This window comes from Rosa chinensis, chromosome 1 (assembly GCF_002994745.2).
Source record: "Rosa chinensis cultivar Old Blush chromosome 1, RchiOBHm-V2, whole genome shotgun sequence".
NCBI lineage: Eukaryota > Viridiplantae > Streptophyta > Magnoliopsida > Rosales > Rosaceae > Rosa > Rosa chinensis.
In genome coordinates this window covers 32,931,714-32,942,908 of record NC_037088.1, presented here as the reverse complement: position 1 = coordinate 32,942,908, position 11,195 = coordinate 32,931,714, and positions in this window count along the sequence as shown.

The window sequence follows — 11,195 nt, the reverse complement described above, 5'->3', positions numbered from 1 at the left end:
ATTTCTGTAAGAAAGTAGGGCACATGAAGAAAGACTGCGCATGTTTTAAGAATTGGTTGATCAAAAAGGGTAATATTTCTAACTCACTGTTTTCTTTAGAAATTAATTTAATTAATGTTGAACCAAAAACTTGGTGGATTGATTCAGGAAGTCTCTTACATATTACTAATTCGTTGCAGGGATTCATAAGGAAGAGAGTCCCAAGAAATGATGAAGTGAACCTGTGTGTATGCAATGGCATGAGAGTGGCAGTCAAAGCTATTGGAACCTTAAAATTAGATCTTGGTTTAGGAAAGTTGTTAGTTTTGGATAATGTTTTTTATGTACCTTCCATGAGAAATGGACTTATCACAAGTTATCCTAGAGCAACTAGGAAACCATTAAAACATTAAGTTGAATACAACATGGATCTGGAAAAGAATCAACCTAGATATCTAATGTGATAGTGTATTTAGCATTGGATTAGGAATCCATTATTTGTACTACAAGAAAGTCCTAAATTGTGAAGCATTAGGATTCTAATTATACAGTACTTGATTCGTAAGGAAAACCTTTATGGGAGGATTCGTAGGACTTGAACTTGTATAAATAAGAGGCTAGGGTCCCTGTTATCACCATCGTTCTACACGCATTGTGTTCTGCCCATTCAGAAGCTACAGTTGGTGGCTAGCAGAAGACTTCAGCCTCGACTTGTTCCTTGTTCTTGCAGCTGCATCAATGGCTTCAGCTATGGACATCAATGGTATGTTTGATCTTCCGAGGATAATGTTGAACATGTTTTTGTGTGAGCTTGTTTGTATTTTGGTTTTACACTGCTTGCTGAATTTCATTAATGGATGACCTTTTCAATTAAAAAATAATAATTAAGATGTTGTATTGTAATCAGTATTGAACACAACTTAATGCTTTACTTTATCTTAAACCTTCATTTTCGTTAGCACAATCTTTCCAAAGGCGAACAAGCTAACCTGAAAAATCTATCATGATCGTTGGTAGTTGAATGGTTCTTCTTCTAACAACACTACAACAAATTTATTGTTCAAATTCTACTCACTTACATCTAGGGCTGTCAATGGGTCGTGTCGGGTTGGGTTCGTGTCGGGTTAAGGTATTTGTCGTGTCGTAATATACAAACCCAAACCCAACCCATTTAATAATCGTGTCAAAAATTTAAACCCAAACCCAACCTATTTATTAAACGGGTTATCCATTTCCAACCCGCTTAACCCATTTAACAAATAGGTCATGTCGTGTTAGATAAAATGACCCATTTAAGGGTTAACAATGCGACCCATTTAACTAAAAAAATGCATAAATTAATTGAATTCACTAAAAACTCAACAAGACTAAGAATATAAATAATTATATATATATATATATATTCATAAATAATTAAATCCAATAATTATAAAGAAAAATATTTCAAATTGTCTAATCCTATGATCAAATACTCCCAACGCCCAAAATTTCAAGAAGAAGTATAGCATAATCGGGTTATACGGGTTCACTTCGTGTTGGCGGGTTGACCCGTGGCCGACCCATTTATTAAATGGGTCATGGCGGGTTGACCCATGGCTGACCCGCTTTTTAATCGTGCGGGTTCAACCCGCTTTATTTCGTGCGGGTTTCGAGTCGTGTTATCGGGTCGTGTCGGAATTGACAGCCCTACTTACATCTTGTACTAGAAGACAGTATTATTATATTGAGTCGATCTACTATCCATTTTTGTATTTATTTATAACCATATATGTATTAGGAGACAATTTCTTCTTTACAGAAAAAAAAAAAAAAAAAGAACAAATTACATATATATGATAATGAAGCGAGCAATCCTAGCTTGCTATCAGTATTACATATGAATTTTAAAACTTCGCGCCTTCATATAAGAATTGAATTTTATATGAAGTCTTGAAGACAAAAGATGCATATACTCACTTGTGTTAAACACTAGGATAATTGTGTCCCAAGTCGGAAATAAATTAATATTCAAAATGCATATTTTTTGCTAGATTCTTAGAGCAAGTCCACCGGAGGTCATAGTCATAGTCATAGTCAAGAAAAATCTGATGTGGTGACCTTGCTCTCAATTTCCCTACTTGCACCGTTGGTTTTTTGACCGGGCAAAACCCACCCCTTCTTGACTACAGCCAAGAAAATAGTCATACCCATGACATTTTCCTTGCCCAGCCAAGGCTTGTGCCAGCTCGACCCACACCCAAACGTGGGTGACAGGAGGAGGAGAGAGAAGAGGTCAGGCGACCTCGGGGGCAGCAGCAGCAGACACTGAAGCAGCAACAGCAAGCATACCCGCCTAGGGTTGCTTCGATCTCCACCTGGAGGCAGCGTCTGGGTGGGCTAAGGCGACGAAGCGGCCGGACGAGGTGAGGCGACCCCGGGGGGGGCCAGGTACGCCGGAGGACGGAGAAAAATCCGGGTCGGGTCGGACCTTCGTCTGGTGCAGCTGCGAGAGAGAGAACTGGAGGGGGGAAATGAAAAACTGAAAATTTAAGATCCTTTTAAACAAAATAGAATTTTTTTTTTTTTTTTTGCTATTTATGGAAAATTTTCAGATTTCAAAAATTCATAATAAATTCATACGAACTCCGAATATTGCGTTCCACGTATGCACGAGATCGTATCAACGATCTCTATAACTTTCATGAAGGAAGTTTTCCCAAATTATGTATGTGTAAAAAGTCGATTTTCGAGACCCCCTAAAATTATATAATAATGAACAGTGTTGACCGGGCAAGAAAAACAACGGGTGTAAACCCATGTCCAGTGGCAGTGAATAGTAACTTGACTGGTCGAATTCTTGACTTCTCGACTTTGCCTTTTCTTGACTACGGGTGCACTTGCTCTTAATCAAATTATAGTATATGTTTGCAGTTTAGAAAATTTGTTAATTCTCAACACGGGTGTACTTTCTTTATGTTGGATAATTGGTTAAAGCAGAATGTATCTTGTGTTGGATAAAATAAGTTTGAATGTACAGAATATCGTTTGCTATTATATATGTACTGCTACTTATAAGACACACACACATATATATAAAAGCTTCTATCACATCATAACCTGTTTTATATGCCATTCACTCTTGGTGCCGCACTAGCAAGTCATGATGAAATATATAAAAGAATAAGTGAACTTTTCATTTATAATTTTCCCTTTTCTTTATAAGTGTGTGTGTCTATATATATATATATATATATACGGGCGGGTTTCTGAAGCGGACGTCCGCACTTGGCTAAAGTGCGGACGGCGACGCAGCGGCGGCGTTCCAGGCTTGGCCGGCGGCTCGGGGCTTGGCGGAAGGAGGCCGGAGGCTTGGCGGACGGTTCTGGGCAGCGTTCGAGGTCGGAGGAGGTCGGAGTTGCAGGTTTCTGGGCAGCGAGCTCACCTGCAACTGTAGGTTTCTGGGCAAGGCTGCAACCACGTCGCCGGCGACTCCACCGACTGCAGACCCGTCCGTCTGACCTGTGGCGTCCGTCCGGCAAGCTCCGCCGCTCCGTCGCACCCCGAGCCGAGCTGCAGCAACGAAAGTGCGGACGTCCTCTTCAGAACGCGGTCGTATATATATATATATATATATATATATATATATATATATATATATAGGCTCGATCACAGGCGGACGTCCGCACTGTCGTTAAAGTGCGGACGTCGACACAGCAGCAGCTTCCAAGCGGAGACGACGGCCCGTGGCTTGCAGGAGGGAGGCCGGAGGCATCTCGGACCGTTTTGGGCAGCAACGCCGCAATCTTGTCTCCGGCGACTACCTGACTGCAGACCGGCTTCTCAGACCCCTAGCCCCCTCCGACAAGCCGCGCCGCGCCGTCGAAGCTTGATCGAGGTCGGAGGAGCGACGTCCGCACTTTTTCTGGGTTGCGGACGTCTGCTCTCGAACGGTTATATATATATATATATATATTCTAATTTTTTTTCAAACAATAGGACAGGATTAGTTCTTCTTTTTTTTCTGCAACATTTTTTGACAATTTTTCATGTCATACACGTGAACAAGTTATGCTGGGTGACGTAGAGCATGTGCGGTGATTTCTTAAACCATACATATGGGTAATCCATTCTGATATCAGGAGAAGATAGCCTGAGCTTCAGAACTAAAGCAATTGTTGGAGAGACTCAAATCCTTATAAACTCATAGCCATGCCAGTGTCATATTTTTTCAGTGTGAAATTTTCTTCACATTCTCAACATTAGTGTTGCGATATTTTTGAAGCGCCCTCCTCGTTCATTGAAAGTTGTTGGATAGGGATGTACCTAAATTTAATATCAGAGCAACCCTCTATTCTTGTAATCGAAATGTCATAGAGAATTTTAGGTTCCTAGTTCAATTCCAAAATCAACTTTTTCTATTTTTCAATGTACCTAAATTTGATTCGGATCCAAATCCAATATTGGTGCAACTTTCTACTAGTAGAAGTGTCATGGAGAGTTTTAGGTCCTTAGTTGAAATCCAGAATCTAAAGTTTGGTTTTTGATGTGCTATATGACTAGTAAAAGGAAGATAAAATAGCTCGCGCAGCGAATTTTTTATTTTATTTTATTTATTTATTTATTTATTTTTATTTTTTGTGTCACTGGGAAATGGTGAACTATTATATTAGTTTTGGTCAATCTAAATATACAATTGGATTAAAATATGGGTCTTTGACCAAAAGCCCCAAAATAAACCAAAGTTATCCCACTTACCCCAGCAACAGATTTTTATTCCCAGTAACCCCATTTAAAGTAAAATGATAACTTTACCCTCAACTTAATTAACAAACTACAGCATTGCCACTCAACTCCTCTCTCCAGCCGCATGATGCATCTTCTCTTTCCTCCCTCTCTCTCTTCACTCCAGCAGCGCTCTCTCAGATCTCTCTCTTCACTCCGGCAACGCTCTCTCTCTTCCACCGCCGGAAACAACTGCCGTCGCATTCTTCCACCCCTACACCAACGACGGCGGCGGAGCAAGAGAGTGCTCTAGTGCGCCGTCAAAGCCATCCAGGATGAAAACCCCAACCTTGACTGCGTCGTCTTCACCGGTGACCACGACTCCTCCCCTGATTCACTCACTTCCCGAGCCGTCGATCTCTTTGGAGTCAAACTACTTCACCCACCAAAGGTACAGTGCTCTCTTTCATACTCTATCAATATCCCTAATTCAATTTCCATTGATACCTAATCCAATTGATTAGGTGGTCTATCTGTACAAGCGGAAATGGATCGAGGAAGCAACGTACCCTAGATTGACTATGATTGGGCAGAGCCTGGGCTCTGTGTATCTATCATGGGAAGCATTGACCAAGTTCTCTCCATCTGACGAATCAAATTTTAAAAGAGCAATGCATTTAGTGGTAGTAGTTCATTATAATAATGTTGATTGGAACTTCGCCACATCTGCTGTAGCACTATCGGATATGCCTCAACTATGTTGACATTGGTGATATAATCTAGAACTAAACTGGGTGTTTCTTGTCATAATTAGAAAGAGTTAATGGTACATGGAGGTTTGTTTTGCACGAATGGTACATTGATGATGATAATGCAAATTTAACAAAAATGGCTGAGTTGTTGGTCTATTGCCTCCCAATAGACGTCTATTGGGAGGCAATAGAAGTTTTATTTGTTTAATGTAGAAAAATTAGTTTTCATTCCGGCGATCGAAAGTTGTATTGGGGGGCAATAGACGTCTATTGAGGGGCAATAGACGTTTTGAATGTCTATTGCTCTCTAATTGACGTCTATTACACATCTATTGGAGGGCAATAGACGGCTATTGGGGGGCAATAGACGTTTTGAATTTATGTAATCTCCTTGTTTTTTTCTGTAATCAAAGTTTTATTTGTCTAAATTTTTGGAGATTAGTTCTCATTTTAGCAACTGAAAGTCCTATTGGGGGTAATAGACGTCTATTGGGGGGCAATACATGGCTGATGGTCGTCTATTGGGGGCAATACATGGCTGATAGTCGTCTATTGGAGGGTAATAGACGTCTATTAGGGGGCAATAGACGTCTATTGGGGGGCAATAGAGGTTTATTGCCCATCTACTAGGGGGCAATAGATGTCTATTGGGGGCAAAAAAACTTTCCGGTGAGATTTTCAGCAAATTCCGGTGGGCGGCAGTAGGTGACCGAAATCCGGCGACCGGTGACCGGAATCCGGCGAAAGTTGGCCGGAATCCGGCGAAAGTTGGCCGGAATCCGGCGAACGTTGGCCGGAATCCGGCGGCCGGTGACCGGAATCCGGCGGCCGGTGACCGGATTCCGGCGGCCGGTGACGGGCTCCGGCGAAGTCTCCCATGGTTTCTCTCTCTTCTATTTTTTCTCTCTCTCTCTCTCTAAGTAACAAGGGAGTGAGGGTAAAATGGTATTAAAAAAAAATTAAAAACAAAAAAAAAGGTATTAGGGAAGACTCCCTTAGAGTGTATTGGGTAAGAGAGAATTAAAAAAACTTAATGGGGTAAGTGGGAAAAAAATCCCTAGAAATGGGGTAAATGGACAAAATCCCTTAAAATATTGTGAGCAAAATTATTTTATGATTTGAGTCCTAAGATTTTTCTGTAAGTGCTGCCCATGAATTCCGGGCTCCATTACCAAGCCCGACATGTTCCAAAAGCTGTCATAAAAGTAAACACTAATAAAGTTATTTACACTAAGCAGACCTTAAGCGGAGTGAGAAGAACATACACCATCAATATATGAATAAATATATGTGATGAACAGGTAGGGTTTGCCAAAAAAGACGAAAAACCTAGCTTGGATTTTGGCAATCCAATCACATCCATTCTTGGATGCGAGATTTGACCAATCCCTTGCACATATCATTCCTGTCCAAATCACATTTCACCATCATCGATCCAAACCAATTCACCATGAAGATGAACACAAATGCGTACATAAATGTATGTACGTGTAACAAGGTCTAGGGACAGTTTTGGTTTGGATATTGACGTTTTGTTTATGCAAGGCTTCATATGGAAAGGAAATGGTATTAATAAAGAAAAGGGAAACGTTGTAGTCGTGGTTAATGTCACTATTAAGCGTCAACTGGCCAACCAGAAACCCTAACCAGGGGCGGAGGTAGGAAGGTATATATATGGGAGCAAAAAAATTTCCGGCCTTTCGATTCCTGGCAGTAGCAGCAAGGCTACAAATAGTACAATTCTGTAATCGGCAGTAGCAGCAAGGCTACTATTTGGATACTGATCCTTAGCCATATGAAACGAGAGGAAACCTCCAAAAAAAGGGGCCTAAACCTCTCTCTTGGGAATTAAGTCGAACAGGTGGTGTGCATTCTCATCCTTGGATTCAAATTTACTTACCACTTTTATTTTGTGGTGATATCACCACCGTATTAAAACTGGCCACGTCATATAGAATTAATTGAAATTATTTTTTAATAAAACATCATGATTAACTATAATTGTGTTTTATAACACATGACAGTTTTGTATTGAGTATTGGAATCACCACCAAAGTATTGGTGGTGAGCAAATTTGAATACCTCATCCTTAGCCATATTCCACACCAAAGCCAAGCTTGCGAAACCCAAGGTTAACAGAATAGTAAGAGAAACAGCAAATACATCAACATTAAACATGATAGTAACCCACCCAACAATTTTCCATTGGGTAGAGTGATTGAAAACTGTGAAAGAACCACCCAACCAATTCTCAAAGCTTGGGTTTCCGATTAACCAAGATGGAGGACCGTCTAGAGATAGCTTAAGCTTTGAGCTATCTCTAGATCGGAGGAAGGGGGAAGAAGAAGAAGAACAGGTATTTGGATATTGCTTGTGGGGGCAAAACGGAGACCAGCCCAACAAAAATCTAAAATCATTGGGGGCCACAACCCCCACTCATCCCAATGTGGCTCCGCCCCTGACCCTAACCCTAGCTAAGTGCATATTTATCGAAGACCAAAGTGACCCATCAACAATTCAACATTCAATTGAGATGGCTAAATTAGTTGGGAGGAGCCTATATATGATCATCAGAGTTAGCTCTAGTCTAGTAGCATGAGGTGGGTAAAAATGCATGTACGGATTCCTACTCCATGTAAGAATTTTTTTTATCTTTTTCTTTGTTCCAAAAAAGAAAGAAGGGATTTTCGATTAAAAAGTGGTTTGAAGGAATTTTGATCTTATGTCAGATTTTCTTAGTTTCATATGGGAAAAACAACATTTATTTTGTTTGACTTCCAAGAAGTTCAAATTTAAGATCCTTACATTTGAGAGAAACATCTTTATCTATTAGAGACCTAATTTATAAATTTTTAACTTTCTATGAAAAGAAAATCTATTCTATTTAAAATTGATAATATTACAAAAGAGACCACCCGCCAGACGATTTAGAAAGAGTTTTGTATGAATTTTAAGTTAGGAGCGTATTGATTTATTTATTTAAAAACCACAAATAAATCTAAATAACTACAAATTAAACACTCTCACACACAAGTATTTTCGACCTAAAGATTTTAAAATTTTGAGTGCATATAAAACGTAAATTCCGCTTTCTATGTTTATACTCATGTGTTGACCTCAATTCACTGTACACACTATAGCCACACTAAATTAAAATTAATTAGTCGAAATTGGAATTCAAAATGATGCTTTAAACATTGAAAAATACTGTTTGTCCAACTTTGACTTTTTCAAAGGATTATTATTAAGCACTTAGCATCTTTTAATACTTGTTTAAGAGCAAGTGCTACAATGGAACCTTAATGACATGCAAATTTGTCGTCTTGCGGGGGTGGATTTGTAAAATAATCCCTCAACTTTCATTGATTATCTCAACAACGACAAAATCATGGACCAATCAAAAGGCGTCTACGGACACAAGAAAAGTAATTAACAGTGCCCTAATGTCTCATCAAGTCCGTGGTCCCCACCACGTTGTGCTTATGGACAGTTTATTTATTTATATAATAATAATAATATGCAAAAGGGAAAACCTAATCTTGGCAATTAGGGCGAAATGGCTCCACTGAACTTTTCTTCGCATTTTGAGAGCAGTCCAAGGTTTGGAACTTCTTTCTTTATGTCTCCTGAACAAAGTATTCATCAAGTGCATTTCTCATTTTGATGAATTCAAATCCTTCGGTTTTGAGTTGAACGAAAAAGAAAACAGACGTTGTACGTGTTGTACGTGTTTGATGGCGATTATATTCATACTGAGTTAAGTTGATATATAATTCGCGATTATATATAATTAGATATTTACAATATTCAATATCTTCATATGCTATTGATTTGTCTTCACGATGATTTGATTCTTGACTTATCGTATTACGTGTGAGACCCAACAACTACACGTATTTTACATTATAAAAATATAATTAATTTACGTGTTTGGTTGTGGAGTCTCTCACACGTGAGAGATATAGCTATCAACCACCCGCAAGTGGGAGGCGATTGCTAATTGCAAATTTTTTTGGTGGCACAAGACTAATATAATGAACTAGACTTTCGGTTAGACTTTATATTTTATAGTGGTAGCTGCTTTTAAAATTATATCTTAGCTTAATATAAGATTGAATACAATCAATAGGGATTATCTTATCTTATAAAATGAACTCCCTTACATTTTTAAGTTTCAAACGGGTAGAAAACATACATGTGTTTTCATAACACAACAAGTTTATTTTTTTACGAAGGGAAAAGACATCTGCATTTGTAGATCTAACAGATTTTATATTTATTATCCTTTATGTAGTGAGTAACAAGACTACTTGATCTGACGGAAAATTCTCAACTTCGGGAAGATTCTTTGGACAATCATTTATAGACGCGCGAGCAGAGTCCTAATTTATAACCAGAATTCTGCATTTTATAATCAAATTCAAACACTAGAGGCTTAGACAATCTTATCACAGATGGATGGAGTAATGCCTTTCCTGTTCTCTTATTGCCGCAATTAATCAAACAAGGGAAAGTAACTGTCCACACTACTGATGAATCTATAGAATGACAGAGACCAACGATTTTATATGATTACCTGGTTCCTCAAAAAGTATTTTCTTTTTCTACATGCAATTGATTTTTTATGGTCAATTATTAGATATCATTTGTGGAAACAGGTCAATACGAAATGGAGCATCGAATTAAAGGTCCGTTTTGTTTGTTTGTTGTTGTTGTTGTTTTTTTTAATTTTTTTTATTTATTTTTATTTGGCTTTATAAACAAAACCCTGGTGGAGGAGGCCAGGCCTAAATTATGCAGAAATCCATGATGTAAGAGAAGAACTTATTTTGTAGGTTAAAATGTACCAACACCTAGCTCATGCTAGAAAATAAACTCCTTTATTTATACATGACATCTGTTTTAGATGTCAATGCGGTTCCATATTTTGCACTAATCACTCATTCACTCTATTCAGATTAGAAATAATATATATATATATATATATATATATATGCCTTCTGATAAAGGGTGTACTTCACAGGGTTAAAAGTGTTTTTAATCTCTCTCTCTCTCACACACACAAAAACTTTAGAGTTATGCAGCATGAATGATATAGACGTATATATAGTTTGGCCGGTTAATCGGCATGAATGGATGATTTATAAGGGAAATTTGGGCCCTAATGTATGTGTTTTTATTAACGCGCGAGACGTTTAAGATTCTAATAACGAAGAGAAACCTTATTTGTACTTGGGGACTTTGTGGGGTGTGTGTGTGTGTTTGGTTTACCTCGAGATGGGTGAGAAGAGTGCCAATGGGTGGAAAATAGATAAGGAATTATGAAAATTGAAATGGGACAGTTTCATAAGAATAAAGGAGGAACACAAAGCCTTGGGGCCGGGACATGGCCTTACTAGAAATTGATTACATTAAACATGATCAAACTCAATTGACTTATTCCATCGATCGTTCACTAACATCCCAACAGGGATATAGATGAATAGATCTACGACTTTATTAATTATTACCACACATGCAGTTTGTTATACTGTGACCTTCACACACAGCTCAACTGGATATTTGATGGTGTCCACATTATTGAAGACGAATTTGTTTAAGACTCGACTGAACATCAATCACATTATCACCATTAGCTTCTCAGGATTGCTTCGGTGCTGGAGATACAAAGAAGTCGAATGAATCAAAGAAGGTCTATGAAGTGTAGCCAATGATACTCATTCACTTTGTTGTTGTCAACCACACCATGAACATGGCTCTTGA